Source organism: Equus quagga, chromosome 6 (assembly GCF_021613505.1).
Source record: "Equus quagga isolate Etosha38 chromosome 6, UCLA_HA_Equagga_1.0, whole genome shotgun sequence".
Classification (NCBI taxonomy): domain Eukaryota; kingdom Metazoa; phylum Chordata; class Mammalia; order Perissodactyla; family Equidae; genus Equus; species Equus quagga.
This window is the reverse complement of record NC_060272.1, coordinates 55,621,860-55,643,516: the sequence shown is the minus strand read 5'-3', so window position 1 is coordinate 55,643,516 and position 21,657 is coordinate 55,621,860. Positions and strand designations below refer to the sequence as shown.

The 21,657-nt window shown below is 39.7% G+C and overlaps 1 protein-coding gene across 7 annotated transcripts in view; it reads left to right on the top strand.

The window, feature by feature from the left end:
* ENOX1 (ecto-NOX disulfide-thiol exchanger 1) overlaps positions 1-21,657 on the top strand; it is a 535,380-nt gene that overhangs the window by 182,851 nt on the left and 330,872 nt on the right. The window lies entirely within an intron of this gene.

Below are 21,657 nucleotides of genomic sequence, written 5' to 3'. Positions count from 1 at the left end.
CACATAACAAAAAATTAACCATTTTAAAGTGAATAATTCAGTGGCATTTTAGTATATTCACAGTGTTGTGCAACCACCACTGCTATCTAGTTCCCAAACATTTCATCATCGCAAAAGGAAACCCCATACCCGCTAAGCAGTTGCTCCCTATCCCTGCCTCCCCGGCAGCCCCTGGCAACCACTTCTTGTTTATTTTTGTATCCTCAGAGCCTTGCACAGTACCTTGCTCAGAGTAAGTGCTTAATAAATGTTTATTAGAATGCTGAATGGATTACAGATTTTTGAAAGGAGAGGAATTGTCTTTATTTAAACTGCTTCATTCATTCACAGTATTTTAGACTGACCAGCATGAGCCAGGCGGTGTGCTGGGAGCAGGGCATGGAGCAGTGCACAAAACCGATATGTCCCTGCCCTCCTGGATTTTGTAATGGAACCCAGTGCTGTCCAATAGAAATATCCTGTGACCTATATGGGTAAACTTTCTAGTCGCCACATGTGTTAGTTGTCTATTGCTGCTGTAGCAATTACCACAAACTTAGTGGCTTCAAACAACCTAAATTGATTCTCTTATAGTACTGAAGGTTGGAAGACTAATGTAGTTCTCACTAGGCTAAAATCAAAGTGTCATCAGGGCTGTGTTCTTTCTGGAGGAATCCATATTAAGTCTTCCAGATCTCATGTGTGTTTTGTATGAAAGCTCCTCTCAGTTGCACTAGCCACATTTCAAGTGACCCGTAGCCGCGTGTGACTAGTGTCTACCATATTGAGCATAGATCTGGGTGGATAGAGAGACACTGAAAAGTAATTACAAGTGTGGTATGTGTCAAGAAAGAGTCCAGGGTCTTGCAATATCATACTATAGGGAACCTAACCTCTTTGTGAGGTGTAGGAAGCTTTCCGAGAGAAAGCAGAAACCTGAAGGACAAGTGTATTGAATCTTAAAATTAGAAGGAGAGATTACATGCTCCCCTCCTCTCCCAGTTTAAACCTCTTAAATAGCCTCTGTTGTTTTATGGCAAAAGTTCACGATTTGGGGCCAGTCTAAGTGGAGAAATGATGGGATTACATATGCATTTCTTAGACAATTACCCTGACTGCTTTTAAGATCCCATTTTCTTCATTCTTAACATTTCTCCGAGTTGTCTTTTTAATTGAAGAAAGTATTTTTTGTTCCATTATCTGCTCTCACAAGTTTCCCATTAGACTACAAGGTCAATACATTTCAACACAATGTAAATTATTCCATTTTTTCTTTTTAGTCTTTAGGAATTCATATATTGAATATATTTCTGTGATGTGCTTTCTTAAATCCTCGCTTGCCCAGACAGCTCCCCGCTCGATACAATCCAGGTATCTCATTTCCTGTAACTGTAGCAGACTGCCATGCCACCTGTGTGGGTTGATTTTACAGACGAGGAACCTGGTGTAATGGCTATGCAGGCATTTTATTGGGTGAAGAGAACGATTTCTGGCACTTTGCTAAATTAGTGAGGAATCTGTGTCTTGGTCTTCTGGTGACAATCCTAGTCCTGCTGTTTGAGCCGCTGGGAGAAATGTAGCTTGTTAATAACCACGGTATAAAAGCATCCTGTAACATGAGCCTCTCGAGAAGGGTTTAAAGACTGATGGGTCAGCAGGAAGAGGCACTTCTCAGGAACAGTTTAGTAAAGCTGATTTTAGATGGTTGGAAGATACAGACAGAATGCTGCCTACTGAAATCTTCTGTGTCACTTGCCTCTGTCTAGACAGTAACGGATGTATTTCTATTGGTCAGGGGTAGGGCATGGAGGGCAAAGGAGGCAGCTGTAGTGTAGTTCCCTGAGCATTACCTGGTTTGTTTCATGAAAACAGTCTACATTTGGCAGACTTTCCTCTCCACTCTGACCTGATGAGCAGGTAGCGCTTGCTTCTTTTTCCAAGAGGCCTCAGAGTTTGAAAGTGTCGGATGGAGTCAAACTTCCTAGTAGTTCTGAGTCAGCCACCAACTGAGAAAGCGGCATGCAGGCCTCGGCCTCCTTTCAGGAGGTGTTTTGGGGGATTTGCTTTCAATAAAGAGAAATATTAAAGGGCCAGGTGGTTCACTCCATACTTGACACTTGCACTGTTTTTTTTTGAAAATCTAAAATGTTCTTTAATTATAGGTGCTTAAAACAAATTTTAAATTCAGTTAAGGTGAACTTTATTCCAGAGCTTTTAAAGCAATAAGCTCCTGTAGTACATTTGGGTTCTCTCTCCAGGAATGCTGTTTTTCCTCTTGCTCCTGCCCCATACCCCCTTTGCCTGCCTCTCAGTTGGTTAGAAAGAGGCTTCTCTTTGAGTTTTCTTGATCCTATTTGTCTTCTGTATCCCATGACCCTATTTATTTTCTTAATCTTGTCTCTCTTTTCAGACCCCACTTTGCAGAAACTTCCACCAGGGAAGGAAAAAGAACATACAGCTTTAGTCCATTTCTCCTTCTATCACATTTCAGTATGCTATACAGTTCCTAGAGCATTAAGTAGGTGCAAGCATAGTGTAATTTGGTGTTTCTCATTGTAGGTGCCAGTCATCGTGAAGAAATTTTGAATAACCTGCGTTTTCCACACCCTTTGTCTCTGCGGCAAATCTGTGTAGATATCTGTGCAGTGAATCCTGAGGGAGAAAGTCCCCCACTATGATACAGTCTGTTTGTAGGAAACCAGTGCTTTCTCTTTACTGAGAATTCAAGCATGGCACGTGTTGAATGGCACAGATGCCCTGACTGGGATTGGCGTTGAAATAAGGTGTGTGTTTTAGTCAGCACTCAAAGTTTTAGGATTCCGAGTGTTCCTCCACCTCTCACAATGTCGCTTTATAGTGAATCACAAAGATTAAAAACTTTGGAAATAGTTTGCATGACACACACATTAAATCGCTTCCATTAATGTCTTCGAAGCACTGATTTTAACCCAAAACATTAATTTTAGTAGAAATTAATGTATTGTCCATTGGAGGTCACGTTAATAGAGTGGGTGCGTGCCATTGAGTGCTCAGGCTGAAAGGACTCTCTCATTTGCAGAACCCACTGACAATACTGCACTTTGCCTAATCGGACGGGAAAAGCTGTTTTGAGGTTCGCTCTCCGGATGGGCATCTTTCTTACCTTTTAAGACCCCTACCTATCTGAAAAGCCCTCCACGTGGGTGCTTGTTTCTCCCTATCAGATTGACACATGTAGTGTTAGATTTTAAATAGCACTTAGTGTGTCATATGCTGCATTAGCCTTGAAGATTTGCAGTCCATGTTGTAATTTTGAGGGGGAAAATTGGTTAAATGACAGGAGAAATATGGCAGTTTATGAACACAATTCTTTCTGGGTTTCGTTTTCTGTTCTAGTCATCCATATCCCTGTCACTAACCTCATTAGGTCAAGGGCTTAAAGGCATTTTCTACAGAATTGGCATATGTTTTGGTGACAGTGGTACACATTTGAGCAACCGAATGGTGATTTTCTTTCCTGTTTTGGGGGAACAATAGTTTTCAGATGCCTCTAATTTGTAACTTGAAAAGTTAATATTGCACAGTGCATTTTGCCTGAGGAAAGCCTTTAAAGCAGGATACTGAGGTTCGTCTCACTTTTCCCGTAAGTCAGGGAACTAACTCCTTAGACTCTTACCAGCAGCTGTGACGATGGAGCAACTGAATTAACTTCTGTGGGAAGACTGGTTTTTTTGGATACTGTTCTTTTATTTATCTGGAAGTTATCAAGCATCTGAGACAAATGATATACTATAGGTTTGAATCTTTAAGGAATGATCCTTTATTGGAATAATAATGGAAAAATTTAGTCAGGTTCATAGTGAAGGTGGACCATGGAATGAAACATCTGTAGCCTACCGTGCATGTCTGGGAAACATACTTGCAGTGCTGGGTTGCTGGCTTACATCTGGAATAGTTCATTAGTACCAAACAGATGCTAGTGTGAAATAGGTCATCGTAGCAGCAGGGCATGAGAATACACACATTTCTTTGTTCTCAGTGCAGTGACAGCCATTGCATTTTATTCATGCTAATTATGAAAATGTTACACCCTCTCTGAAATATGATACATGTGTGATGGCAAGCCTTGGAAACATCTAGAGATGAAAATCAAACTAGTTCTAGAGGATTCATGCAGCACCATTTTCATGGTACAGGCAAGTAACTCTCAATATTAAGGAATGCAGTTGGGGGAAGGGAGAGGCGTAAGAATACATGGGGTTCTAATATAGATATTTTTGAGTGTCTCCTTGGTTGCAGACACCCAGAAGGATGCTAATTCATACGGGTACACCAGTCTTGTGAAAGGAGGAGTCACTGAGATAAGAAAAATGAGTAGCATGAGGACAGGAAGCAGTGACATTCAGTGAGTCCTTGTCACCAGCAGTCATTGGCATGCCAGCCTGCTGTTAGTTTTCCATGCTTTATGTGATTTCCTTGACACAGGAACAGGGAGCCTTTGGAGCACTCGTAGCAGTTAATATCACACAAGTTATTGTTTCTTTCTGGAATGCCTTATATTTTTTTAGTACCAATGAGATGCTTCTTGGTCCCCATACACCTCTAAAATTTTAAAGAGAATCAAAGAATGCATAATTTATATCTGTCCCAGAGGTAATGGAGTGACTCAGTGATAGCTATGAAGGGATGATTTTAAATTTCATGTCTTATGCAAGGGGTGATTTTTATGTGAAAACTGTAAGAACTGGCCTCAGGGATAACCAGATAATTATCCCTCTAACAGCAGGGATAGATTCCAGGGGGATTACAGCTGAAAGCTGTGGTGGATCAGCTTTGCCCTTGTGAATCGCCGTTGCCACAATGGAACACATAGCAACTGATTTCACTGCACGGAACAGATCTTACTTCTGCCTCTGGAGAGTGCCCACTGGAGACCTGTGTCTCAAAAGGCAGGTGAGCGGAGATTTCCTGTGCAAGAATTCAGGACAAGGCGAAGTGAGATTTCTGTTTACAGCAGCCGCAAAAAAATTGCTTTCTCCACTCTGGTCCCTGAGGTGCTCACTGATGAGCCAGATGAAATCCATTAGTCCTAAGCCACGAGTGTGATGACTCCCTGCATCATCATTGCTTTCGTTGCTGTCAGAGCCTGGAAGCCCCCCTCACCTATGCCCCTGGTATGTGGAATGTTGGAACTGGGAAGGTCTCAGAGCTTCCAAGGGACAAGAGAGCAAAATAATATTCTACTGTCTTCGGCTTGGTTAAAAGTCTCTGTTTTCTTCTTTGAGCCAAACAATTCGTAGCATTTGCTTTTAAGTATTTTGTGGCTACCTGTTTTTTTCCTCTGGGGAAATTTAGGTGCAAAGGTATAAAGTCTTATAATCTAGTGGGGGAAGAGACTTATATAAGCATAGAATGTCAGCTGATGGGTTTGGGGGAAATTTTTTTCTAAGTTGATTCTCTATTTTGTTTTTTTTTATTGTTGTTGTTTGTGTATGTCTATCTGTATATAGGCGTATATATACTTTTTTGTTTATATATAGCAGTCTTCATTCTATTGATCCCTTCCTTTCCCAGAGAATGCTCTTGATAAGGTACCCTATGATCTCTTAATTTGTCCTTGTCCTAGGAGATCTTTCTGCTGTATCATACTGTTGATTGCCTGCATCTACTTGAAATCCTCACTTCCTTTTGCTTCCAAGATGTCTCTGACTCCTGGTTCCTTCCACTTGTTTGCTATGTGCATGTACATAATAACAAATGGTAGAGATTGAGGAAAGGGATTTTAGAGATTATCTATTTCCTTTCCTTCAAATATCAAATGAGGAATTGGAAGCCTTAGATTTCTGTATCTCTTCTTTAACAATCTCTTTGAAAGATAGTTTTAAGGTTTCAAGGCAATAATAATGAGCACTGATTCTCCCCTTGAAGTCAGATCTAGTTAACAAGTCAACACTGGAGTCAGAGGAATGGAGCACACACCGCAAGCTTTGTTATTAATATGGCTGAATTGGAGAATATGGCTTACATTTGTGAGCACATGGGCTTCTTCATACAATCCTTTGATATCAACTGACCCCTCAGCTATTACAGGCAGAGCTAGACAGCCCTAGTCCTCCCTAGCTGTCACAGGCTGTTGAAAGCATAAAGGAATGGGAGGTCATGTGCCTCCTATGAATTTAAGGGAGGAAGGTGATGAGCTGGACAAGCTCAATTCCTTTTCCCTAAACAGAAAAATCAGATAAATTACTCCTTCCTGAGGAGAAGTGAATGGGAAGGCAGAGACTGTATCTTCTTGTGAAGCTGATGTTCCCTCCCCTCAATGGAAACATGAGGAATGGGGAGATAAGCATTCATCACCAACAGGCGATGTATCACCAACAAAATGTGGAACCATTTTCCTAAGGACCTCTTGCACAAAATATAAAAGATATAAAATATTGCAGTGGGAAGAGTAGGATCCTCCCTGCATTGCTCATTTGCTAATTCCTCCTGACCATGCCACTCCATCCCTCTTTCCTCTGCTCCCAACCCAGACAGCTGCTAAAGGTTTCCCACTCAAACTATCTTTCATCAAGACTCATAGTCTCTGTAGCGAGTCCAAGTGAAAGACACTCATTCATTCTAATCAACTGCAGTTTGTTTTTTCGTGGGCCTTGCCCTCCGCTGAAATTGCTCTCAATGATGTCTTACTTTTCCCTGTACCCCATCCACCCAAGTTGTAAAATCCATCATCTTTGTTTAGTTTTCATCCCACTGGAGCATTATGAGACACCGATATGGTTGATATTCCTTCTTATTTTAAATTTTCAATGACTTTAGCTTCTAAAGTCCTCTGGGTTCTTCCATTTCTTATTCTTCCCATTTCATCTCTCAACATCTTCTTCACTTGAATTTTGGACGATCTACATGTTCTTTTTTTTTTTTTTTTTGAGGAAGATTAGCCCTGAGCTAACTGCTGCCAATCCTCCTCTTTTCACTGAGGAAGACTGGCACTGAGCTAACATCCATGCCCATCTTCTTCTACTTTATATATGGGATGCCTACCCCAGCATGGCATGCCAAGCGGTGTCTGTCCGCACCCAGGATCTGAACCGGTGAACCCGGGGCCACTGAAGCAGAATGTGCACCCTTAACCACTGCGCCACTGGGCCGGCCCCGTACAGGGTTCTTTTCTTGCCTTTTATTAGGCCCTCTTTATCCATCTGTGGCTTCCAGTACTACCTGCATACTGATGACTCCCAAATGGCTATCTTTAGCTCCAATTCCTTTCTCCAGCTCTAGGCCCAATTTTCCCAACTTTCTGGTTTCTTCTGTGGCGCTTCTTACTGGAACTTTGAAATTCGAACATCTCCAGATGAAACAAGTTACATATCACCAAACAATCTGCTCCTATTTTTCATCTTCTCTCTCGGTTAATGTCATCACTATTCCCTTTGCCTCTTAAACTGAAAACCTTGAAGGTGTCCTCAGTTATATTTGGTGTGCCCTAAATTGTGCTAAGAAAACAGACAAATTAAGACAAAGTTCTTGCTCTCAATCAGTTCTCAGATATTAATTAAAACTCCTTAACAAAGCATGTGTTTAGTGCAACTATAGAAATATTTATGGGAGAGGTACAGAGCTAACCCAGAGAAAGGAACAAGTAACTCTTTTCAGGAGGTGGTGTGGGATAATTTATGAACTGGATTTTGAGAACCAGGTTGGAGTTTGTCAAGCAACAAATAAGCAAAAACACCATGTGAAAAGGCATGGAACTAGAAACATCACGATGTGGTAAGGGAGCTATAAGGGACTCACTTTTGGGGAATAAGGATTGGTAGTAGATGAAGCTGAGGAAAGCAGCAGGGGCCAGATGGAGAAGGACAGTTTATGCTCTGCTAAGGAGCTTGTCCTTTATACTCCAAGTAAAAGATACTAATAAAGGAAGAGACAGTGTCTCAATATACCTCTATATGCAGTAATGCCACGGGACTCTTCCTCTGCTGAGAGTTTTACTGGAAATGTTATTTACCCAAAACTACAGGTTACAGTGAAATCAAAGCTTTCAAGAAGAAAACCGAGGTCTGTAAGCCAAAGCAGAAGGGATTCAGGAGAAGAGAAAACAGGAAATAACTGGTCAATTGATTAATGAAGCTGTCCTAGGTGAATATCTGTGGTTGGTTGGTCTGTCTATCCATGCATCCATCCATTTATCCATTTATCCATTCATCCATCTATCCACCCACCCATCCCTCCCTCCCTCCCTCCCTCCCTAGCATACATCCATCCATCCATTCTATTATCTGTCTGCTGTGGCTGGGATTTATATGTTTGTGTGGTGTGCTTCATAAAGAAAGACCAATGAGAATAAAGAACCAGGGATATGAAGGGCAAACATTATCCAACAGTGTTATAGAAAGGTTATTTTAATAGCAGTGTAGCTTGGAAAGGGATGAGGAAGTAGGCAGGAAGACCGTTTAAGGAACTGTTGAAGTATTCCAGATAAAAGGTTAAGTGAGTGGATGAATAAATGAAGGAATACATTTATATCTAAGGGCATGTAGCTGTTTACTGTCTGTCACCTATTTTGTAAAGCTTTTTTTTTACAAAAAGACCTTAGCCATATCGCATAAAATCATTTTTTCAACAAATATTTATTGATCACGTACATGTGCTGTTAGCCCTGGGGATTTGACAGATCTGCCTCCATAACGAACATCATGAAATCATTAGATTGCACTTTCCCACCATATGCAGCCTCAGAATTTTTCTCAATTCAGATCCCTGGGCAGCCACTACTAATAGATCAAAATGGGCTTTTGAGATGAAGTCTGTTTGCCTTCCTCTGTCTAGTCTCATCAATAGAATGAGTTTTAAAAACTTAATGATTGTGGTGATGAAAATAATAATTATATGAATGGACCCAAATAAAAAAAAATTAGAGTAGGAGCTTGAATTTTGGCAGACCCAGAAAAATACAACTGTGGAGTTGTAGGGTCTGCTCTAGGTGAAAGTGTGGCTAAGGCTAGAATTAGTGACTGTGTCGGGGATGCATTATTTTAGGAGCTTGGTTCTTTCTTCTTTGTGCTGCTCTCTCTCCTCTAACTGGTGATCTGGCTTAACCCTTAGAACCTCAGGTGGAGTGAGAAGATCTAACAAAGTGTTTCTGGGAGGAGATTATCATGCTAACACTGGTTTGGTTAAAATATGATTTTTCTCTTTCTTAGTGACAGAAATGGCCAGAGGAGTCTCTGACTTTCTTCCAAAGGCACCCTGACATGTTTGCTGAGGACAACTCTTCATTGTCAAAAGCTGAAATTTTAATGGGTGTTCTTAACATAAGTCATTCTCCATGGACAGTGTGCTATGTGCTGGCTGCTGTGGAAGGCTTCATGCATATCAGGGAAGGGGAAACATGGTTTGTGCACCATCCTTTTGAGGCCTTTGATCAAAATATTGTGGCTGGAGCTATATACTATCCAACTTAACTCAAGTTTATAATTAGTAGTTTCAACTGTCAAAGAATTGAAAAAAGAGAGTTATTCTATCACAAAGAAAGATCCATCACCTAGGGATGTTTTTAATATTGTGTTTTGAAAGTATGACAGATCAGCGTTTTTATGGTAGTGGAGCGTTTTCTGTGCTTTTTAGAGACCCAAAGTAAACACTTTTAAATGTCAGAAAGCTCTAAAATCCAAACAGGCTGTAGTCTCTTTAGAGAGCAGACCGGCTAGATTTCACAAATTGAAAGATCCTGCCATAAAATTTATTGTAAACAAGAAGCCTGGAAAAGGCATGTATGCAGTTCAATAAATATCAAGCTCTGGATTTCTAGCTTTTAAACTCAAAAGATGTTTGAAGTTGCATAATCATAGCCTAACTCATGTTATCATGATTTACAATCTACTTAATAAATTCTGTTTCTCTTCCTTGCAGCTCTGATTGTGGGAAGGGAGCAGAGTAGATGTGTAGGTTAAGTGCTGATCCCCCCTCTACAAGGTACTTGTCTCCCAGTATCTCAGTTTTTCTCCTCTAAATTAGAGGAATTAATGATTCTCATTCTACTACTTTTTATAAATAGATGAAGATTAATTGATTAATTATTGGGCCACATCTAGATATGGGTAAAATTAACTTTGGGAGTTATGTTTGTCATTTCAGGCAATTTTAATTTTTTTTAAACGAAGGGTCTCTTCTCAAGCAGTTATTTATTGGATATAATTTTGTCCATTTTAAACCATATTAAACACTTATAACTGCGTGTGAGAGAAAGGTTAGGTAAAAATGATAGAGCTCATTGGACTGAAGATCATCTGATTTTTAAAACAACAATAGAGGTAAAAAGATTACAAATGAATTATGACGTGGACGAAAAGCACTGATGCCGATGTTATATTAAAAGGTGTTACTTTGATGACTCTTCACAGTTAAGTATAAGGAATTTGCCCCAATATTGACCTTCCTGTTGAGGATTTGGTTATTGCATAATTTTTACTCCAAGTTTCCAGACCACTAATTACACTATTAGGTTTTAGTTGTAGTTTTTTCTCTGTCTGTTCTGGTGAGTTTAAAAAAGTTCTTGGAGAGACCAATCAGGACTTGACATAGAGGTATTTGGTTCAGATTGTGAATAAACAAATTGATTTCTTGGATGGAATAACATTTTCCATTGGCTGTCTCTACCTCTAGGAGGGCAGATTGTTCCGCTCGTTCTTATGTTAGATAGTCTGGGCCTGGTCTCTGAAAAAATGATGATAGACAGGACTGTAGTCACAATAATTGGCATAATAAAACAAGTCCCATAATAATAATGGCATACGCTTAAATTTTACAGTACTTTATAATTTTGAAAGCATTTTCACACACACGAACATTTAAAGTCATTTCACTTAACATATAAGTGTAGTTCAAGAAGTTATTACACTTTTCAAAGATCGACACCTTCTCTTCTGAGAGTGGAAACAATGTCTTATAATTATTCTCCTCTACAGATAATGCTAGGTTCCTAGAGTCCTTAGCTTCTAGTCCTAGCTCTTTGTCTGTCAGAAATAATACTTTATTCCCCAAATGGCCAGTGTTCTTTCTGTATTGCCGTAGATAGAAGTACTTGAGCAAAAAAATCACATGCTAACAGAAGATAGATATGCTATTGCCATTGAGAAGAGTAATTTGTATATTCCAAACCTGGAAGTAAAATAGATTTATGCACCCTGGGTGTTCATCTTTCTTAGAAATATTAGTAGAATTCAGGTGATATAACAAGTTTAAAGTTATTTGACCTATGCATTGATGGTTTTCCCTAAAATGGCTATACCTAAAATGTTCAAAATACCTAGAAGTTATGACAAAGTTCATTGAGTTTTACCCCTTATGACCGTGGAATAATCATCCTTTTCAAGAAAGCCATATGACATCATAGAGAAGTTTTGTCACATTATTTTAAGAATATAGAAATCTGGTGTCAAATATAAACTGACATATTAATCCATGCTAATAAATAACAAATTGGGAAAAATGTAAACATTAACATCTTCAGAGCTCCTTACTTATATTCAACATTTGTATAAGAAAGCCTGATTTTAGTAGCTAAGATATGTAGTTGAAATTTGGCTTAGAAAAACGGACATTTCTTAAATTTTCTATTTTTTTCATAGAAATGATGGATTTTATTTTATTTATTTCTTTTATTGAAGTATGATTGACACACAATATCTTATTAATTTCAGGGGTACATCATAGTGATTTGATATTTATATACATTACAAAATGATCACCATGATTAAACTATAGTTACCATCTGTCATCATGCAAAGTTATTACAATATTATTGACTATATTCCCTATGCTGTACATACCCATGACTTATTTATATGTGGAAGTTTGTACCTCTTAATCCCCTTCACCTATTTTGCCCATCCCTCCAATCCCCCCCACCCCTAGTAACCACCAGCTGGTTTCCTGAATCCATGAGTCTGTATCTGTTTTGTTTTGTTTCTTCATTAGTTTTGGTTTTTAGATTTCACATATAAGTAAATGAGAAGATATTTGCAAATCATACATCTGGTAAGGGGTTAATATCAAAATATATAAAGAACTTGTACAACTTAATATAAAAAAAAACCTCAATTTAAAAATGGACAGAGGGCAGCCCTTTGGCCTAGTGGTTAAGTTTGGCATGCTCTTCTTCAGTGGCCCAGGGTCATGGGTTCAGGTCCTTGGAGCGGACCTACACCACTCGTCAGCCATGGTGTGGCAGTGACCCGCATATAAAATAGAGGAAGACTGGCACAGATCTTAGCTCAGGGCTAATCTTCCTCAAGCAAAAAAAGAGGAAGATTGGTAATAGATGTTAGCTCAGGGCTAATCTTCCCCTGCAAAAAGAATTTTAAAAAAAGGCAGAGGACTTGAATAGACATTTTTCCAAAGAAGACATACGGATGCCCAACAGGCACATGAAAAAATGTCAACATTACTAATCAGGGAAATGTAAATCAAAACCACAATAAAGTTCCTATTCTTAATTATCATCAGTCACAAGTTATTCTGATACTGTAATATGCATGATGATTATAAAGATCAAGCATTTAAAAATAAGCTCAGCAAATAAAACAGAAAAATCTCTTTAGAAATTGTTATAATAGGTGAGATTTGTTTTCCATCCATCAGTGGTTTTGTTTTGCTTTTCAGAGTGATCTGAAGGGACGCTCACTAGGATGGCATTTTTTTGTTTCGTTTTTCCATAAATCTTAAAAGGTTGGTGATACTCCAACAGTTGTCTTAGTTCCCCTGGTCTTGGTTACACATAGCTCACCCTTGGATGTTCTGCTGTTTCCAGTTGATTTCGTCCAAAGCGCTAATTTGGAAGCTCCCAGGCAAAATAAGAGAAAGATTGCTGCCTTTTGTTTCCTTAACTAAGCAAGTTATCCTAAAGTTCTGCTGAAGATGGATTGAATCCCCCACCCTCACTCCCCAGAGTGTATCTTTGTGGGTACTGGAGCTGCAGCCTCCTAGTTTCCCTTCACCCACCTAAGCCTTTCACTTTTCTGCCATCAGGCTCTTTGGATCCCAAGGCCCCATCCTGCATCCATGAGAGAGAGCCCTAGGCCATGGGAGCTTCTGAGGTCCCCAAACTCATGCCTTTTGTGTCAGCAGTTGAGGAGCTGCTAAACCTCTGGCAGGCACTGCCAACAAAAACCACTGCCGACAGAAGGAAGCGGGAGATGAGTGTTTGATGTCCAAAGCTGGAATTCAAAATTACTTTTTGTTTAGGGAGCGTTGCCCTTGACGCTTCCCCCTTGCTCTGCTTTGGGCTTCTTTTTGTTCTGTGAACACATCAAGCTTTTCCAAGCCTCAGCATCTCTGCTCTTAACTGTTCTCTCCGCCAGGAACTTCCTGCCACTTATTTTCTGTCTCATCATTCAGATATCATCCAGATGTCACTTCCTCTGAGTGGCCGCCTACCCCATGAAAACACTCACTCTTGCTTGCTTCATAGCACTTTTCACTGTCTGAAGTAATCTCATTCAGCTGTTTGTTTAGTTTTATGCTCCGTGTCCCTCACTCCCCTTCCTCACACTGAAATATATGCCTCATGAGAGTAGAGACCTTGCTTCTCTTTGTCCACGACTATCTCCCTTTCTTAGGAGAGCGATGCCCTGGTGGTGGGAGTTTGTCAAATGTTGAATGAATAAGATGCATGAATGAGATTGATGATAGTATTATGACTCTGCCTTAGCAGCATTTCTCGTCAGAGGCTGCAGAGACCAGCTTGGAAAGTTCTCTATCCTGCACAGTGGGACAGGTGTTTCTCTTTTCAGATATTTGCCTTGGGTTTAAACTTTTGGAACAACTTTTCTTTCTTAAGTTAGGGATTACCTCTACTTCTGTGATAACAATTATTGTAGTAGATTAATTGAGAGCAAAGAATAAGTAAATATTTTCTCTTTTAAATAAACCGAGTTGAGATGTTTGAGAGGTTAACTCCTTGGCAATCGGCATTTTTAAAGTTATTTCCTCCTTCTGTCCAATTGCGGCCTTTCATTGCACTCATGCTAGTTTACTCATTGTCCCTGGGGTAACCTAGTGGTTTTTGTCAGGCTCTTCCCACCTCTGGAATGCACGCACATTTGTCTTTGCTTATTCTTGGCAAAGTCCTGCTGATTCCCTGCTGCATTTCTTGACTGCTCCTTCGGGCTCACATTTCTGTGGTCACATAATACATAAGTAAGGCTTATTGGACTTTATCACATTCTAACTTATATTGCTCTCTATGTTAATTATTATTAACGGGTCACATTTATTTAAAACTTGCTGTGTGCCAGGCACTGCTCTGTGTAATAACTCCTTTTACCCTACAGCAGTCCTGTGATATAACTGCTTTTACTAATTCTGACACACCATACCTGTCTGTATCTTAGGGATAAGGAATCCTAGCCCCAGGAAGTCAACTGGCTCTGGGTCATACAATGGCCATGTTGTGGGGGCAGAATTGCACCTTGCAGCTGGCTTCAGGGCCCATGCTCCGCGTCCCCAGCTGTGCAAATCCAGGCGAGCATGTTCTCGGCCGGGCTCATGCCCTGTCATTCTGTGCACATCAGTGGCAAGCCCAGTCAGTGCCCTACACAGAGTACACCCTCCATAACATACACTGGTGATAGTGATAATGGGTAGGACACAAAGCCCCAAAACATAAGATCTCAGGTAATCACTCTGAAGATGCAAAAGGAATTCTAGGAATCCACTGAATTCTTTCATCAATGAAATAATTTTCTAGGTCTGTCTTTTGGTTACATACTGTGCTCTCTCCCCTGCTTCTCCCAGAATTGTTGGTAGGGAAGGACGGGAACAAACACAAGAGTAAAGAAATTTTGTTTACTGCCTTTTGAGTGGCTTCTTCTAGATACAAGGAGCGGGTCCTTTTGGGTCGGGATGCTGACTGAGAATGAGGCTGCCATGTGAGAGTGAACACTTTATAGAAGGCTTCTGGAACTTTGTGAAACTTGAGAGGGTTTCCACCGATTTGTCTTGGTGACCTTGTTACCTAAGACAAGCATAGCACCCGATCAGAGCAGGTCACGGTTGGCACCATGTGTGTTTTACAGTTACTGATATATTGTTTAAAATGTTTTCTTTTCCAGAAGACTGCCCCCACCCAAAAACAAAACCAAAGTCAACAGCCAAATGAAAAATTAGAAGTATTCGCAATACCTACAACAGATGATGGGCTAATTTCCTTGCTAAATAAAGGGCTCATATGTATCAAACGATAAAAAGTAAGAACCCAGAGGAAGATAATAATTAAAGAATGTGAAGGATCAGTCCAAAGAAAAATGCAATGGCCAAGAAACATGTCCTTATTCATGTTGAAAGAAAAAATTAAAATAAGACATTATTTTCAGTTGTCAGTTGGAAGCAATTTAAGCAGGTGCTACTATCCAGTGATGGTGAGACGTTGTGACACTGTTGGAAGGAGTGTACATTGGCAAATATATTTTGGAAGAGTTTTAGTTGTAGCTATATAAGATATGCAGCTATAACTGCAAGATAGCATATTGCATCTTCTTTTGCAATAGTCAGAACTTGGAAATACCCTGAAAGTACACCAGTAGGGATATAGGTATCATAGCTACCTGTTCAATAGGCTGCAAAGTAGCCATTGAAAAGAGCAAGTCAATCTCTGCCAATAATCTGGACCAAGGCTACAGGAATTTTAGATATAGTTGAGCATATTCGAATAAAATAGCAAATGTTTCCATGTAGTTTAAGCATGTACCAGCAAATATGCACGTATGTAAATATGCAACTATATATGCTTGTACAAGCATGGGCTGGACATGAAACTTTATGGTTATTATCTCTAGGAAGTGAGATTATGATGAGAGGAAAGCCTGCATTTCTTGCTTAACTTTTGAACCAGCTGAAACTTTTACTTTAATCATATGTTAGTTTTAAAGAAAAACTCTAGTTAAAATATAGTCAAAGCACTTTACTAAAGAGAGTATGCTTCAGCATTTTGAAAAAGAATCTAATTCTTAACCCAAAGAATTAGATATTTTTCCTTGTGGTCCATTCTCCTGGCATGTTGTAATTCCTGTTAGCAATTAAGATTTTCTTTGTTTTAAATTATAAACACCACACATTTTGCTAACCTCCTCCATGACTCTCTCTCCCATCAGTTCTGAGTGGTTCCTTTCCTGCTGTATTACCTTTGGCAACTGACTTGAAGGAGGAAGTTCCATATATTCTCTCAATTATGATCCTTGTTCTCCTGTTCATAGTTTTGGATATTTATGATTTGGGTTAATTTATATATACACCTCAGGAACAATAGAGGAAGCATATTTCAATAAGTACTGCTTTTCAGAAGTTGTCTGAACTGCCTGAGAGACAGTGAGGTCTAAATCTGCAGAATCTGCTGTGGATTTGGGGTCCATAGATTTAATTTTAAGTCACCCTGAACACTGTATTCTCTTCCATGTTGTGCAAAAAGTAAGGTTGTACACAGAATACTGGATTCCAGTGTGGTTGTCAAGAGCCAAAGGACAAAAATGGTTTTTATTAAAGAAGAGAATTGAGCTTTGAAAATGAGAAAAAACTGTAAAAATACCAAGTAAGGGTGCGTGTATTTGGAGGGGCTATTTTGGTGACCTGTGAGGAATCAGTAAGCTGGAGGGTGTGTCTAACTCTGAACACCATCCCCTGCTTCCGTGAACAGACACAGCTGAATTCTGCTGAGACTGGCCAATAGGCCAGATGTGTGTGAGTTTCCCAGATTTAGCTAAGTGAGAGGTGCAGTGAGCTGGAACGTCCCCAGTAACATATTTTTACTCTGTTTGTGGCACCTTTTTTGTTATGGAAGCCGAATTCTTTGCAGAGAAGAGGGGCAATGGATGGGGGGCTGAAACAAGAGAAGTTTTCTCATGTTGCTTCTGTTGTCTTTAAGGCAACAAAGTGTGGTTAGAGGATAGAAGTACATGATTAAGTGGCAGAAAAGAAATGCTGTTTTATCAGAAAGATATCTCAGTCCCAAAAGCTATGTTGGCCAGCTGGTAAAAGGAAGTCTGCTACATGAAAATACCTAAAAACCAAGTCCGATAGTTTTCTTGTGAAAATCTACTGCTCTTTAATCTTTGTATCTTTTGTTGATTTTCCATCTATAATTTGCCATAATGATCTGTTTTCCCTTTACCTGGGAGAGCGGGGGGAAAAAAGATTGAAAAAAATGAATTGCTCAACCTATTTAGTGTTGAAAGGTAGAAGTGTGTCTTTGTCACAGAGGTAAAAATAGATAAAGGAAAGCCTGCCAGAGCAGCTAAGGGAAATCAGTGACTAATTCACAGTGATCTATGATAGGAATGCTGAACTTATCCTGACACCCCCATGCAAACCCAGACCCATCCTGGGAACATTCCGGCTCCTTCAGTGCTGTGCTGGAATCTTAGTGCAGCCCGAAAGCCAACCCAGCCTTGCTACGCCTCAAGGAAGTGAGTAACCGGCTAATTGTTTTCAAATTAACTGCTGCTTGAACAGGGACACCCAGAGGAATAGCTCACACTGGAGACTGCAAAATTCTTCTGAACAGTCAAGCCCCGTCATCAACACGACAGCTGATGGCCTTTCGGCTGAAAACCCAACAGTGGTCAGAAAGGTGCTTATGGAGAGTAGAAAGGGCAGCTGCCAGCTAGAAGCCTAGCAAAGACCTTTGCCCTTCTCCCCAGAGGTACCCAAATCAGCAGATGTTGCCTTCTTGATCACTCAGCCCCATGTTGGTTTCCCAGCCCTCAGGATGTACCTCAGACGCATCCTTCTAAGCAGCCTTGGCTCATGGTGCAGCTCTTATGGATGGGATGTCCCCTCTAAGTCTTCTCTTTGTTGTGATTTCCTGCAGTGGGATCCTGGGCCTAGATTTGCTGAACCTTCATAAGGAAGGAGATATTTGTGAGTGTGGAAGAATATCGGTTCTAGTAAGCAGTGTGGCCCCATCAAATGTGACCTTCTAATAAACAGTCTTCCTGTATCTTGTTTCTCACCATTCCTGTTTTTTCTACTCACAGCTGCAAAATGTCTTCTGTTTTCAGCCTAACTCCTTAAGCTATTGGAACCTGGCAGGTTTAACTGTAATGTGTCTTAGGATGTCATCCTTGCCTGTGATGGGGGAGGTCAAAGATGAGGTGCTATTTCTAGCACTGAATGAAGCTCCTGATCGTGCAGGGCGTCAGATTCCATTCAGAACCAGAAGCTCACTCAAAGCCACCATGCTTCTCACCTCTGCCAAGTTTGCCTCTCCGAGCATGGAGCCATCCCAGACCGGAGGTCCTTCCTCGTGCACTCATTTCTGTTCCTGCCAGGGAGTTTCTTCTTCCAGAACCATCCTCCAAATGCCCTTTTCCTGAAATTGTGGCTTGCTCCTAGGTCTTCTGAAACCCATTTTCTATAATCTGGATTCCTGGTAGCCTCAGACTTCTTCATAGAATCCTGGCCATAAGTGGAACTTGCCTTGTATATAGAGGACATCTTTCCTTTGTAATTTCTATACCCAAATGCTCCTGGACTTGAAGATGGTAGGCACATTCTCCTGACTCGCCGTTTCTTCTCCCGTCTTCAGTAAAAACTTTCCCACCTTGAGGCTCGTGCAGTCCGCCACTGCCCTTCCCGGTCATTGGGGTTGGACTTTTCTACCTTACCCACCTCTGCTCTGCAACGGGAAGCCTCTCCTGCTTCACGTTGGACTGTGTGCTTTTACCTCCATGTCCTTGCTTTTCCTCCTGATCGGAATATTTGTCGTTTTCTTTCTCACCTGCTCAGATCCTGTCTAGCTCAGGTCATTTACCTTTCCCCTAGTCCTTTCCCCGAAAACTCCTGCCAGTAGACATTTCTTCCTCAAATCTCACTATAGACCTTCTTTGGCACATAATTATATGCAGCGCTTGTGACAATCGACTTTTATTTTATATAATTTAAATCTTGTAATGCCATTTAATTTTTTAAGTGTCATATGCCTTACACGTCTACTTAGATTGTCAAGCTCTTCAAGGATAGAAACATCTGGGAACTTTCTTTTATATAATTACCATCAAACCTATGTCTGACATTTGTGTCTGATAAATATATGTTGAATGAAAGAAAGAATCAATCATGAATAAATATTTTCAGATGTTTGGGAGCCTTGCCTTCTTATTTTGCTGATTTGCCAGCTAAATTTGACCTTTCTAAACAAAATTCTTAATGTGACCTCTTAGTTCTCAGCTTTAACTTGCTGTGAGGGTTGGGGGAGTTACAGTAAAGTAATTGGAGCTCACAAGAAAGCAATACATTTAATTAAACATTGTAAGTACAAAGTAAAAGTTGTAGTAGAGTCAAAATAGTGTCTGTATTCACTACCATCTCTATAAATAAGGAAACACAGTGTCCTTAAGGGCAAGCCTCATGTTCTCTGTATTGATCACTGCAAAATGCTTCTTTTGAGGTTTGCTCCTTATTAGAAAAGAAAAATAATTAATTCTATAATTAAAACAATTGGACAACTAAGCCCAGTAACTTTCTTTAATTTCCTGCTTGTTTTCTGGGAAGCATCAAAGAGAATGGGGGAGGTTAAGGGTTTAGAAAAAAATACTACTTTTTATGTCTCATGATACAGTTAGAGCTCACCATGGGATGCTTTTTGCTCTGCTTTGAACGTCTATTGGCATCAAAGTACTTTTCATTTTAGGAAACCATCCCCAAGGAGAGTATTTTAAGTAAGGGGAGATTTGGGAAGATTGAAAACTGTTAAATATAGGAGGAGGTAGGTTGTAAGCGCTGACCCTTGCTACACTCTGATTTCTCTGCTCTGTGCTATCTCTATAGAGCAGTCTGTCATCCCTAACTGCAGTGGAGCACATTCATACATATTTACCAGTTGCGAATTATAAATGTGCAGCCCAGAGAGCAGCAGTGTTCTTTGTCTTCTGCTTTTTTCCTGCACTAGTGATTCAGAAACTCTTAACACATCCAGAATTTGGAGGCTGGTTTTGTAATTGTCATTTCCTTTGTACACCAGTTACGTCTTTGTAATTTGAATGGAATCTTATTTTCCAGTTTGGAAGCTTCCGTATAGGTAGACTGAGGTTTTCTCCATCCAGTGTCAGGGCTTTGATATAATGACTTATTAAGGTACTAGGAGGAATATTGATCCTGCTAATAGCTTCTGCTTTGCCATGCAGTGTTTTACATTTTACTCAGCTGAAAGACCATATTCCCTTTCTCGTCATCTGATTGACCGTAAATGCTTTGGCCTTTCCTCTGCAATTATCTCACTTACCAAAGCAGTGGGTAAAAGTCAAGTATTTATAGACTAATTAGTGAAGTCAACATGTCGAAATAGAGTACTTTAAATAATACAAAGAAGTATTGTACAGTACCGTGAAATTAGCAAAGTTAGGTAAAAAGAAAAAAGCAAGGGTTGAGGACGCCAGTGGTTGAGGACACATATGCTACTGATGGCACTTGTCTTTTGTGTGATGATTAGTACACAGCAAAGGAAATGTTGTACTAATAGCATTTTTCCTCCATACCTTCTCTCCTTGACCTAACTTCTTTTCACTTACAAAAGCTTTGGGATATTAATGGGTTGTGAGTTATTTTAGATTCATTTTTTAGCATTAGTATCTCAAGGTATGTATGGACAGGAATATATCATTTAACACTTGAGCTCTTGGGTAGAAAGACATGATAAAAATGCAAGTATCATTTTGTTGTATATAAAGCTACTTTGTGTTTTCAAAATGTCTTAGATGTTTTAATTATTGCCAAGGTATAATTAGCCCAATTTTGAAAATAAGAACATCACTGATGTAACAGAAAGTGTATTGGGCTGGAAGTCAGAAGACCAGGTTTGGTTCCTGGCTTTGTAACCAGATGTGTTGTCCTTGTAGTGGTCATGCACATGCTCTGGGCACCCATTTCATCATTTTGGAACTAGAGATACAAAAATTTATAAAAATCCAAGGAGACAATGAATGTCCAATTACTTCGTAAATTGTATAGCATTATAGATATGTAATTCTTTTTTCTCCCCTTCCCCCCAGGTTTATTGAAATATTATTGACATATAATATATGTAAGTTTAAAGTATATAATATGATCATTTGATGCACACATATATTGTGAAATGATTACCACAATAAGATTAGTTAACACCTCTATCTCCTACATAATTTCCAAATTGTTTTGGTGGTGATAATATTGAAGATCTACTCTCTTAACAACTTTCAAGTATATAATACAGTATTGTTAGCTGTAGTCATCATGCTGTACATTAGATCCCAGAACTTATTCAACTTATAGCTGGAAGCTTATAGTCTTTGACCTAGCATCTCTCCATTTCTTCCATATGCCACTCCCTGGCAACCACCATTCTATTCTCTAATTCTATGAATTCAAAAGGATTTCCTTTTCTCTACTTCCTTGCCAACACTTGTTATTTCTTTGTGATAATTGTGATTTTAACAGATATGAGGTGATATCTCATTGTGGTTTTGATTTGCGTTTCCTTGATGATTAGTGATGTTGAGTACCTTTTCATGTACCTGTTGGCCATTCGTATGTCATCTTTGGAAAAATGTCTATTCAAGTCCCCTGCTCATTTTAATCAGATTGTTTGTTTTGCTTTTGAGTTATATGAGTTCCTCATATAGTATTGTTACTGAAAGTTTGGTCTCTGATCCTGATGCCAATCCAAAT